The 13,647-nt window shown below is 43.6% G+C and overlaps 1 protein-coding gene across 1 annotated transcript in view; it reads left to right on the top strand.

The window, feature by feature from the left end:
- rpl7l1 (ribosomal protein L7-like 1) overlaps nt 1–2,390 on the top strand; it is a 34,149-nt gene extending 31,759 nt beyond the window's left edge. The window contains exon 7 of the mRNA XM_060830710.1: nt 1,994–2,390. The gene's annotated coding sequence lies outside the window, so the exon portion shown is untranslated. The remainder of the gene's footprint in view (nt 1–1,993) is intronic.
- Nucleotides 2,391–13,647: the final 11,257 nt, after the last annotated feature.

Genomic DNA, 13,647 nt, shown 5'->3' on the forward strand with positions numbered 1-13,647 from the left:
TGTGATCAACGTCTGTTTATCACCCTGGTAGAGAAGGTATTATGATACTTCTCAGGAAATGTACTTGGGACTGCTCTTTATGATATTTATTAATGACCTGAGTTGGTTATTCGGTCTTTCTTTCAAGGTTTACAGATGTATAAATGTAGTAAACAGGAGGCTAGAACAAACTTGTGCTAATTTAGTTTCTTGTTGAAGTGACAGAAAAGATTGACAGAAGGATTCCAGAGGGTGGTGGGGTCTGAGATTTGCTGTCTGAGTTGGTGGTGAAGCCAGAGGCACAAATCTTCTACCAAGTATCTGGATCTGCAGCTTAAGCGTGTAAGCTGCAGGACTTTTGGCTGTGTGCAGGAAGATGGGATTAGAAAGGGCATTCCTATGTCTTTAGATCAGCATGCACAAGATAGGCTGAATGGCCTCTTCTGTGCTGTAACATTTCAATGGTTCTGTGGCTTCCAGTGGATGTTGTTCCAATGGATTTTGTGTTTATCAAAGTACGAAAAGACTCCGTGAGGGGGTCAGTGTCAGCTTGGATAGAGAAATTGGCTTAAAGATTAAAAGGAGTTCTGGTAAATTTTTATTTTTAGTCAAGATAATGGTAGACATTGTTTGACAGGGTCAACAGAAGTGGTGCTGGAAAGCACAGCAAGTCAGGCAGCATCCAAGGAGAAGGAGAGTCAACCTTTCAGGCATTTGTTTGACGAGGGCCAGTGCTCGGACCACATCTTTTTGAGAAATATAACTGAGTTCAAAGTTTGCTGTGATACCAAATAGCAATTGACTGCAACAGAACATCAATTGGACAATATCATGGGTAAACAAGTGGGAGGTAGGATTTAATAGGACGAAGAGGGAGATAATGCATTTAGGCGTTATGAGCTTACTGGCACAATTCTAAAGAATGTGCAGTGATGGAGGAGCCTGGAAACTCTCATGACTCTGAAGAGTCATCTAGACTCTTAGTTTGCTTTCTCTCTGTGGATGCTGTCTGACCCACTGTGATCTCCAGCATTTACAGTAATTTGCTCCTGACTATCCTTTATTTACCCCTGCCTTTCTACAGGACAGTTTAAGCTGTCTCAGAATTGACTCCAGTAATTTTCCCACTACAAAGGTTAGACTGCTGTGGCCCGGAATTGTTTGGTCAATTCTTAACTCTCCTTTAAAACGATGGTGCAACATTAAAAGGACAGAGCAACTAAGAGGACGCAGTTTCACCCTAATGAATCTCTCCCACTTAAGACTCAGATGAGGAGGAATTTATTTTTTGAGTGTTGATAACCAGTTTTCTTCGCCAGAGAGCGAGAGAGGCTGGATCATTAAATGTATAGAGCACTGAGTTAAACAGATTTGTGATCTAAAAGGGAGTTGCGGATTACAAAGACAGATAAAAGAGTGGAACTAGGTTGAAATCAGATCAGCCACGACCCGGCTGATTGGTGGAGCAGGCTCAAGGAGCCATTTAGGTAAAAACAATGACTGCAGATGCTGGAAACCAGATTCTGGATCAGTGGTGCTGGAAGAGCACAGCAGTCAGGCAGCATCCGAGGAGCAGCAAAATCGACGTTTTGGGCAAAAGCCCTTCATCAGCAATAAAGCTTTATTCCTGCTGAAGGGCTTTTGCCCGAAACATCGATTTTGCTGCTGCTCGGATGCTGCCTGAACTGCTGTGCTTTTCCAGCACCACTAATCCAGAATCAAGGAGCCATTTGGCATATTTCCTTTGAGCTTTGAAGTGGCAGCTCAAATATATGAAACTCTCAGAATGCATGAAGGACAGAGGATCCAGGCAAACAGCCACCCATTCAGGTCAACCCTAGGTGGCCAAGGAATGGCTCTTGGCATGATGCACATATCCGGAGGACAATTGTTTTTATACTAAGTCCTCTTTTATTTTCTAGGCTCCATTTTAACCAGTTGATGTATATTCTGGTATGCCGTGTGTGTAACCAGCCTTGCTTCTGATGTTTTTTTTGTTGTTTTTGTTTTGCAGATCCTGTGAGGATAAATATGTTGGGATCAAATTTGTTTTTCTATACTATGTATAGTAAACTCTACAGATTGATATTCGGCTTTAAAGCATTTCCCCCTCAGTACAGCGGGACCGATCATTGGACAGCATGCTACCATTCACTGACTACCTCAAGACCTTGTTCTGGGTGGATTGGGGTGGTGTCATAGAGCCATACAGCATAGAAGCTGTGGGTAGTGATTGGTGCGATCTGTATCTTGGGGAGTTTTGTCTGGCAACCAATTGGAAGTGAAAGAGTTTACAATCTGTGAAACTTGGAAGTAAATTTGGATTATCTGGAATTTTAAAGCTGTCAATAGACTTGGATGTCAGTCAAATATCAGTTTGGTGTTGCATAAAATTTCATATTCATTCTCAATTGAGTCTAGATTGGTAATTTCTCAGTTATTACGTAACTAAATTTGATTCAGGTTTGGATTCTTAACTATAATTTTGGATTCTTGGTTGACTCTAGGACATGGCTGGTCTTGCACAGATTTGAACTATAGTATAATATCCTGTCTCAGCAGAAGTAAAAATCTCACAACACCAGGTTATAGTCCAACAGGTTTATTTGGAAGCATTAGCTTTCGGAGCACTGCTCCTTCATTAGATGGTCGTGGAATACAAGATCATAAGACATAGAATTTATAGCAAAGGTTTATAGTTTGATGTAACTGAAATTATATGTTGAAAAAGACCTGAATTGTTTAAGTCTCTCATCTTTTAAAATGAACATATTGGTTTCAGTTCTATCATGTGTAAATCCCAGAACTTTTTTAAAATTACATTCTCAAGTGAACTTTAATAATAGGTGCCATGTTGGCCCAGATAATGCATTGAAGGTGTGAGGCTGTCTGTGCCCCAATGTTCAGACTAATTCTACTTCTAAAAAAGAGATTTACAGAATTTTACATGGATTCATGCAGGTTTTGAACAAAAAAAAATCACGTGTGAAATGCAGGCATTGTTGGTTGGTGAAACACCTGGTAAACCGTTTCAGTCCATGTGCTGCAGATAGATGGTGATGCCATGGAATGTCAAGGGGTGATAGTTAGTTAGATTCTCTCTTGTCAGAGATGATCATTTTCTGATATTTGTGTGGATTGAGTTTTACGTACCATTGATAACTAATTACCACTCCACAGACTGATTAGATACTTGTTAAAAAAAATTACAAAATGTGATGCACAAATGACAAAACACAAACCTGCACCATTCATCCCCCCCACCCCCCACCCCCCCCAACTTGTACAAAGCCACCATTCAATAGGATCGTGGTTGATCTGACATTCCTCGTGTCTGTTTTCCTGCCATGTTGCCCTAATGCTTGATTCCCCTGCTGACTGAGAATCTATCCATCATGGCTGTAAATATGCACAAAGACATGGCTACCACAGCTCTCGTGGCAAGGAGTTTCAAAGACACACAACCCTCTGAGAGAAGTTCCTCCTCTTCTCCTCAGTCTTAAATTGTCACCCTTTATCTGAGACTGTCCTTTGGTCCTCAACTCTCCCATGAGGGAAAACATCTGAGCATTTACCTTGTCAAGACCCATAAGAATCATATATGTTTCAGTGAAATCTCATTCTTCTTAATCCAATGAATAAAGTCCCAACCTGTTTAGCCTTTGTTCTTAAGTCAATCCCTGTATACCAGGATCGTCCTAGTGAACTTTCTCTGCTTCCAATGAAAAGATATCTTCAATAAGGGAGCCAAAACTGCTTAAAGTACTTTATAAGTGTTGTTCACTAGCACCTTGTATGGTTGCAGTAAAACCTCCCTTCTCATACTGCAACCCCCTTGAAATACGGGCCAGCATTCCAGTAGCGTTTCTGATTACCTGTTGCCCCTGTGTGCTAACTTTGTTTCATGGTCAAGTACAGCCAAGTACCTTTGTGTTGCAGCTTTCTGAAGCTTTTGGCAATTGAAGTGACACTCTTCTTTTGTTCTCCCTTCCAACTATTTTCCCACATTTATACTCCTTTGCTCACTCTAAACCTACAATTATCTCTGTAAACTATATTCTGCTCACAACGTGCCTTTCTGCAAATTTGACTGAAGCATATTTACTTTCTTCCTCAAAGTTCAGACAAGGTTTACGAGGATGTTGCCAGCATCGGATGGGCCTGAGGTTAGAGGGAGAGGCTGGCCAAGGTAGGACTTTATTCCTTGGAATGTAGAATGAGGGGTGACTTTGTTGAGGGGCATAGATAGGATGGATGCATATCGTCTTTTTCCCCAGGGATGGGGAATTGAAAACTGGAGGGCATAGGTTTAAGGTGAGAGGGAGAGATTTAAGAAGGACCTGAGGGGCAACTTCTTCATGCAGAGAGTGGTGCGGATATGGAATGGGCTGCCAGAGGAAGTTGTTGAGGCAGATACAACAGCAACAATTAAAAAAATATTTGGATAGGTACATGGATGGGGAGGGTTTAGAAGAATATCGCCAAAATGCAGACATTTGAAACTAGCTGAGTGGGCAGCATGGACCAGTTTGGGCTAAAGGGTCTGTTTCCATGCTATATTACTCTATGACTGTATTCAAAGTCATTAATATATACAGAGGAACCACGATTATCTGAAGGACATGGGTGGAGAGTATTCCGTTCAGTTAATTGAATGCCGGATAACATAGTTTAGAAGAGTATCGGGACATTTCAATCTTCCCAGATAATCCAATACTTGGATAATCAAATACCAGATCATCAAGATTCCTCTCTCTATTGTGAGCATTTGCAGTCTCAATACTGATCTTAGTGGAACCCTACTGGTCACAAGTCACCAATCTGAAAAAGAACCCTGAACCCCTCTGACTGTAATAGCTAATCAGCAGGAAACACTAGCCGCGTCAATATCGTACCTCCAATGCCTGGGCTCTAATGACTTAATGTTTTTTTTAAAGAAACCTTGTCAAATGCCTTCTATAAATCCAAATACAACCTATCAACTAGTTCACCTCCAAATTTTAGTCAGACACGATTTCCTTTTCGTGCGACTATGCTGACTCTGCCTGATTAAATTATGGTTTTCCAAACGTGCTGCCATTACTTCCTTAATAATTGTTTGCAATATTTTTCCAACAGAATATGTAGGGCTAATCAGTCTATAGTTACAAGCTTTTTGCCTCCCTTTTTTAATAGGGGTACATATTGGCAATCTTCCAGTGCTACTCCAGAATCCAAGGATGTTGAGAGTGTTACAGCCAACGCATTCACTATCTCTGTAGCTACTTCTTTTAGGATGCAAGCCCTCAGGGCCAGTGGATTTATCTGCCTTTAGTCCCATCAGTTTGTCTAACACTGCTACTTGTGTGATGGTGATAGTATTTAGAGAAGCCGAAACACACTTCCAGGTGAAGCAGTGCTTTACCTGCATTTCACATAATCTAGGTCAAGAGTGTGTTGCTGGAAAAGCACAGCAGGTCAGGAAGTATCCGAGGAGCAGGAAAATCGACATTTCAATTTGTTGATTCTCCTGCTCCTCTGATGCTGCCTGACCTACTGTGTTTTTCCAGCATCACACTCTCGATTCTGATCTTCAGCATCTGCAGTCCTCACTTTCTCCTACTTTACATAATCTAGTCTACTGCATTCACTGCTCACAATGTGGTCTCCTGTACGTTGAGGAAACTAAGCGCAGACTGGTGTTATGCAAATTGATCACCCAACATTCTGTTTGCAAAATAGATGCTGAGCTTCCAGTTGCCTACAACTTCACACCCCACCCTATTCCCTGGCCAGCATCTCTGTCTGTCAGGCTTACTGCAGTGGCAAAAGTGAGGACTGCAGATGCTGGAAACCAGAGTTTAATTCAGAGTGGTGCTGGAAAAGCACAGCAGGTCAGGGAGCATCCGAGGAGCAGGAAAATCGATGTTCCAGGCAAAAGCCCTTCATCTGGACAAGGTAGGCATTCTTGTTAAAATCAACTAGGCAAAAGTGAGGACTGCAGATGCTGGAAACCAGAGTTTAGATCAGAGTGGTACTGGAAAAGCACCTGCAGTGTTCTAATGAAGCATGAGCTGGAAGAACTGCACCTCATTTTCCACTAGGGAAGCCTGCAGGTTTCTAGGACTGTATCAAATTCAGCAACTTCAGGGCTTGAGCTTTCCCATGTCCTTACCCCAACTCCACACACTAGTCCTTACTATCACATACTCTGCTATTTCACACAACCCATTGTTAGCCACACACAAGTCCACATTAGTACCTGTTCACTCTCCTAGCCAGATCATTATCCACTCCTTTATCTGTCCAGCTGTTCTCTCTTTTTGGGCTCTATCCCCACCTATCATTGGGCAGAAACTGGGGCATCTACATTGGGAACAGATATTCTGTGGGAAATACATGACAGAACTGTGGAGGTTGTTTAAGAAACACTTGCTGATAGTGCTGGGCAGGTTTGTCCCACTGAGGCAGGGAAGGGATGGTAGATTGAAAGAACCTTGGGTGACAAAGAATGTGGAACATGTAATCAGGAGGAAGAAGCAGCTTAAAGTTGAGGAGACAAGGATCAGACAGAGCTGTAGAGGGTTACAAGATAACCTGGAAGGAACTGAAAAATGGATTTAGGAGAGTTGGAAGGGGGCATGAAAAATCTTTGTCGGATGAAGGAAAATCCAAAGGTATTCTACGTATATGTGAGGAACAAGAGGATGACCAGAGTGAGGGTCGGGCCGATTAGGGATAGTGAAGGCTTTCATTAGCAAGGGGATTGAGTTAGAGCTGCAAGGTTATGCTGCAACTCTGTTGAGCCCTGATTAAACCATACTTGAAATATTGTGTTCAGTTCTGGTCACCTCCTTATAGGAAAGATGTGCAAGTTTTAGGGTGCAGAGGAGATTTACCAGGATGCTGCCTGGACTGGAGGGCATGTCTTAGGAAGAAAGGTTGAGGGAGTGAGGATTTTTCTCATTGAAGCAAAGAACGCTGAGAGGTGGCTCGATAGAGGTATACAAGATGTTGAAAGGCATAGATAGAGTGGATAGCCAGAGACTTTTTCCCTTAATGGAAATGTCTACCATGAGACATTTTAAGGAAATTGGAGGAAGGGTTAGGGGAGATGTCTGAGGTAGGTTCTTTACACAGAGTGTGGTGGATGTGTGGAATGGACTGCCAGCAGTTGTAGTAGAGTCAGATACATTAGGGACATGTAAGTGACTCTTGGATGGGCACATGAAAGATTGTACAATGAACGGTATGTAGGTTAGTCTGATCTTAAGAGTAGGATAGAAGGCTAACAAAACATCAAGGACCGAAGGGCCTGGCCCATGCTGTTCTGTTCTATGTTCTTTTTAACTTTTACCCCTTCAACCCCCGCACTCACCCTACCTTTGCATATAAAGATACATTTTCCTAGCCACCATCAGTTCTGAGCAACTGTCACTTGACCTGAAATGTTAACTGACCTCTCTCCACAGATGTTGCCAGACTTGCTGAGATTTTCCAGCAATTTCTGTTTTGGTTAAGGGTGATGTGGAAGTGCTGGTGTTGGACTGGGGTGGGCAAAGTTTAAAAATTACATGACATCAGGTTATAGTCCAGCAGGTTTATTTGGAAGTACAAGCTTTTGGAGCACTGCTCCTTCAGCTACCTGATGAAGAAGCAGTGCTCTGAAAGATTGTACTTCCAAATAAACCTGCTGGACTATAACCCAGTGTTCTGTGATTTTTAGCTTTTATTAAGGAAACAGCCGACAGCTTCAGTTAGATACCAAACTCTCCTGGTTCTTGTTTGATTACACAACCAAATTACAGGACAGCTCGAACAGAATTCCTGTTAGGGAGAAGACTCCATCCAGGTTATACCTGGACCGGGGTGGGGAAGCAGGATGAAGCACCATCAGAACGCCACTGCCGGATACGGATACAAGACTCATAAGTGAGAGAGGCAGTTTACATCAGGGGATGAAGTTTGGTGTTGAAACCACAGGAGTGGTCCTACATGGGTAAGAGGCATGGTCGACACGAGGTGGGGTCCCGTGATGTACAAAACTTGGGTAGAAGAGGCATGTTAGTAATGTCAAAGCTGCAGACTCTCACATGGAGCAAGAGCAAAACATGCCCAGCCTTTCAGAACATCCGGCAAGGTTGTCAGAACCTGTGGCTTCGCCCCCTCCGTCTAGCGTTGAAGATATGTGAGGACAAGATGGACATGGCACATGTCACAACTTTGATTCCATGAAGAAGAACTTCGGCTGTGAATATGGTAGGTTACAGTCTGGTACACCCGCCCAGTATTCAAGGCAGAGTTGAAGGAGCCAGTGCGAAAATTTCCGAGAAGACTTTATAGGAAAAAGAATGGGCCTACATCCCAGGACTGAGAGAGGCTGTGATGTAGTGCTTGGAACGAGGTCAGCCAGGTGGATCTAGTGAGTTCCCTGTTTGGAGCTGTTAACTGGGTCCATTCGGGGATTCCTGACTCTCCGATATCACAGCATGGAAACAGACCCTTGAGTTCAACTCATCCGACCAGGAATTCTCAATTAATCTTGTCCAATTTGCCAGCATTTAGTCCATATCCCTCTAAATCCTTCCTATTAATGTACCCATCCAGATGCCTTTGAGATGTTGTAATTGTACTCCATTCCTCCACTTCCTCTGACAGCTCATTCCATTCACACACCACCCTTGGTGTGAAAATGCTGCCCCTCAGGTCCCTTTTAGGCCTTTCACTTCCAACCTTAAACCTATGCCCTCTAGCTTTGCATTCCCCAACCCTGGAGAAAAGACCTTGTCTATCCGACTTATCAATGCCCCTCATGATTTTATAAACCTTCTTGAAGGTCACCCCTCAGCCTCCAACGTTCCTGGGAAAATAGCCCCAGCCTCTCCCTATAGCTCCAACCCTGGCAACATCCTTGAAAATCTTTTCAGAACTCTTTGATTTCCTGTATTCTTTAGTATTAATGGAATGGTTGCAGTATCATCCATCCTAAAGATTAATTCAAAGTATCTGTTAACTCCTCCCCCATTTCTATCTTTTCAATAACAGTCTCCTGAGATTCGTTTTCTCAGGAGCTTAGGTTCACTTTGACCTATCTCCTCCTTTTGTATATTTTAAAAAAAGCTCATTGTCAGTTGTTACATTCCTTCATAGCTCACCTTCCCTTTATTGTCTTTATAGTTGATTTTGCTGGATTCTGAATTTGTCCTAATCTTTGGGGCTATCTCTAACTTTTGCCGGTTTATATATGCTTTTTCTTTCAACTTAACCTATTTCTCTAATCAGCTGTTCAGAGATGTTATTACATGCCTGGGTGTCCAGGTCAAGGGGTGGGCACACTATGACTGCACCACAAGAAGGCCCCGACTATGTTTAATGTGCTTAATTAGCCATGGTTAGTTTATGCATTTAGAATCTTTCCTGCTTGGGGGAGATTTTTTTTTACTGACAGTCATGAACTACTTCCTTAAATGCCTGTCACTGTTTGCTTCCTGTTTTCCTGTTAGTCTATCTGCCCAATCCACTTTTGCTAACTCCATCCTAATTTCATTGTGATTCATTTTATTTAAATTAAACAGTTGTTTCCGACCCAAGTTACTCACACCCATACCCTAATCTTCAACTTTTGCAATAATCTTTGATGTGGCATTTTATCAAATGCCTTCTGGAAATCTAAAAACTAAGACCTCCAAGAACTCGAACAGACTGACCAAACATAACTACTGCTTTCACAAGCTGTTAACTCTGCCTGATTACCTTGCACTGATCCAAGACTCTTGTTATAACTTATTAAATAGCACCTGTCTTTAATTAGCTAATTTAGCAACCATACCTTCATCTAAGTATTGAATAGAGGACAGTTGCTGCATTATATCATACCGAAAATAAGCTATTTGTGCCTTGCTTCTGGTTTGCTAAATTATCCTTGTCAAAGGATTTCTCTTTCACAAAACCATGTCCATTCTTCCTGATTGTGTGAAGATTTTCGATGTGTCCTGTTGTAACTACCCTTTTTTCACATTTTCCCTGATAACTATAGTAATTTCCTGTCTCCTCTTAGATTCTTTATTGAAGAGAGGTCTCTCACTATTTTCCAATTTGAATCCACTATCTCAGCAGACTCTGTGATGAGGTTGGTCAGCTCCTTCGTTTTAATACTTTTCTCAATGCCTTCAGCAGGCATATGCTAAATGGCAGTTACAGGATTTTACAGCCACCTGCTGTGCTTTCTCTGGATTCTCGGGGATTTTGGCTCCTGGAATCTGTGCTCAGCCTGAGAAGCAGCCTATGACTTTTGTCACCACCACCTTGACCTGGAGCAAGCTTTCTATATTGAGGTGCTGCTGATGTTTTCAACTGGACCCTCCCTCACCCCATCACATCACCCCACCATAAGATATATAAGCAGAAATACGCCATTCGGTCCATTGAGTCTGCTTTACCATTCAAAGAAATTACTGATCAGATAATCCATCTTCTTTCTTTTCCCCACAATATTTGATGTCCTTAAAAAGTGAATATACTTTACACGTGGCTGTCAAGGCTAGGTTGTTATGAAGAATTTCATAGATTCTCTCCCCTATCAGAGAAGAAATTCCTTCTATCCCATGGGTGAGGTCCCAGAAGCTTGGAGAGTAGTGCCAATCGTTGTGCCCTAAGGGCTACAAAGAAAAACCTGGATGCTATAGAGCAGTAAGCCTAACATCTGTAGTAGGTTAAATACTTGAGAAGATTCTGACTTAAGATATTCATGCATTTAGGTAGACAGGTTTGATTAGGAATATTCCCAATTACTTCGCCTCCGCAGCATCTGCTCCCAGGAGGACCAGTTCCAATACCGAACAACCCAGATGGCCTCCTTCTTCAAAGACCGCAATTTCCCCCCAGACGTGATCGATGATGCCCTCCAGCGCATCTCCTCCACTTCCTGCTCCTCCGCCCTTGAGCTCTGCCCCTCCAATCGCCACCAGGACAGAACCCCACTGGTCCTCCCCTACCACCCCATCAACCTCCATATACATCATATCATCCATCGTTATTTCCGCCACCGCCAAACGGACCCCACCACCAGGGAGATATTTCCCTCCCCTTCCCTATCAGCGTTCCGAAAAGACCACTCCATCCGTGACTCCATTGTCAGGTTCACATCCCCCACCAACCCAACCTCCACTCCTGGTACCTTCCCCTGCAACTGCAAGAAATGCAAAACTTGCGCCCACACCTCCCCCCTCACTTCCCTCCAAGGCCCCAAGGGATCCTTCCATATCCACCACAAATTCACCTGCACCTCCACACACACACCATTTACTGCATCCGCTGCACCCGATGTGGCCTCCTCTATATTGGGGAGACAGGTCGCCTACTTGCGGAACGTTTCAGAGAACACCTCTGGGACACCCGGACCAACCAACCCAACCACCCCGTGGCTCAACACTTCAACTCCCCCTCCCACTCCACCAAGGACATGCAGGTCCTTGGACTCCTCCATCGCCAGACCATAGCAGCACGACAACTGGAGGAAGAGCACCTCATCTTCCGCCTAGGAACCCTCCAACCACAAGGGATGAACTCAGATTTCTCCAGTTTCATTTCCCCTCCTCCCACCTTGTCTCCCAAACCTCGAACTCAGCACCGCCTTCCTAACCTGCAATCTTCTTCCTGAACTCTCCGCCCCCACCCCCACTCCGGCCTATCACCCTCACCTTAACCTCCTTCCACCTATTGCATTTCCAACAGCCCCCCCCCCCCAAGTCCCTCCTCCCTACCTTTTATCTTAGCCTGCTTGGCACACTGTCCTCATTCCTGAAGAAGGGCTCATGCCCGAAACGTCGATTCTCCTGCTCCTTGGATGCTGCCTGACTTGCTGTGCTTTTCCAGCAACACATTTTCAGCTTTGATTAGGATTAGCCAGCATAGCTTTGTGTGTGGGAGATTATGCCTCACAAATTTGTTAGAGTTCTTTGATGAAGTGACCAGGAAGGTTGATGAGAGCAGATTCAGTCTGTATGGGTTTCAGTAAGACCTTTGATAAAGTTCCACATGGTAGGCTACTCTGGAAGGTTAGATCACATGGAATCCAGAGGGAGCTGGCAAATTGGATAAACAATTGCCTTGATGGTAAGAAGCAGAGAGTAAGTGAAAGGATGGTTTTCAGACTAGAAGCCTGTGACTACTTTGCGATTTTTAAGATTTGTAGCTCAGGTTGAGGTTTGGCTTTTAGAGTCATAGTCATGGAGATGTACAGCATGGAAACAGACCCTCCAGTTCAACCTGTTCATGCAGACCAGATATCTCAGCCCAATCTAGTCCCACCTGGCAGCACCCGGACCATATCCCTCCAAACCCTTCCTATTCATATATCCATCCAAATGCCTCTTAAATGTTGCAATTGTACCAGCCTCCACCACCACCTCTGGCAGCTCAGTCCATACACATACCACCCTCTGCGTGAAAACGTTGCCCATGAGGTCTCTTTTATATCTTTCCCCTCTCAACCTAAAACTATGCCCTGTAGTCCTGTACTCCCCCATCCCAGGGTAAAGACTTTGTCTACTTATCCTATCCATGCCCCTCCTGATTTTATAAACCTCTATAAGGTCACCCCTCAGCCTCCGACGCTCCAGTGAAAACAGCCTTAGCCTATTCAACCTCTCCCTATTGCTCAAATCCTCCAATCCTGGTAAAGCTTTTCTGAACCCTTTCAAGTTTCACATCTTTCCGATAGGTTGTAAGTTTGCCTGCTGAGCTGGAAGGTTGTTTTCAGATGTTTCATCATCATGCTAGGTAACATCATCAGTGAGCCTCTGGTGAAGTGGTGTGTTATGTCCTGCTTTCTGTTTGTGTGTCTTGCTCTGTTAAGGTGGATGATATCTTTCTCAACTCTTTTCCTCAGAGGTTTATAAATGGGGTCCACATCAGTGTGCTTATTGATGGAGTTCCTGTTTGAATGCCAGGCCTCTAGGAATTCCCATGAACATTTCTGTTTAGCCCATCCTAGGATGGATATGTGGTCCCAGTCGAAGTGATGTCCTTCTTCGTCTGTATGTAAGGCTACTGGTGATAGTCATGGCTTTTAGTGGCGAGTTAGTGTTTGTGTATCCTGGTGGCTATTTTTCTGCCCGTCTGTCTGATGTAGTGTTTGTTTCAAACCTTGCATGGTATTTTGTAGATGCTGGTTGTTTGTATAGGGTCCTTTAGGTTCATCAGCCACTGTTTGTGTGCTACCATGATGCCAAGAGGTCGGAGTAGTCTGGTAATCATTTCAGAGATGTTTGACCTATGGTAATGTCGCTAGAATTTCGGCAGACTATGTGCATTAGGTATCCATTCTTCTTGTATACGATGTATAGGTATTTTACCTCTGCTGCTCATAGTTCCTGGGTGCTGCAGTGTGTTGTGGCCATATAAATAATGTCCTGATGCTACACCGTTTGTAGGTTGGGATGATAAGTATCTGGTGTGTGTGTGTGTGTGTTGCTTTTCTGCACATGCTGGTCTTCAGAACACAGCAAGCCAGGCAGCATCAAGTGGTGGAGAAGTCACCTATTTACACTCATCACCTCTGTGCATAGTCGAAGTTTATTTGCCTTCCCTCTTATGCATGAAACATGGTTACAATCTTTTTGTGATTCGTGAAAGGTAATTCCAAAATCGGTCTTCTGTAGCATTCTGCAGTATTTTCCCAATTAAGTA

The sequence above is a fragment of the Hemiscyllium ocellatum genome, chromosome 10 (genome assembly GCF_020745735.1).
Source record: "Hemiscyllium ocellatum isolate sHemOce1 chromosome 10, sHemOce1.pat.X.cur, whole genome shotgun sequence".
Classification (NCBI taxonomy): Eukaryota; Metazoa; Chordata; class Chondrichthyes; order Orectolobiformes; family Hemiscylliidae; genus Hemiscyllium; species Hemiscyllium ocellatum.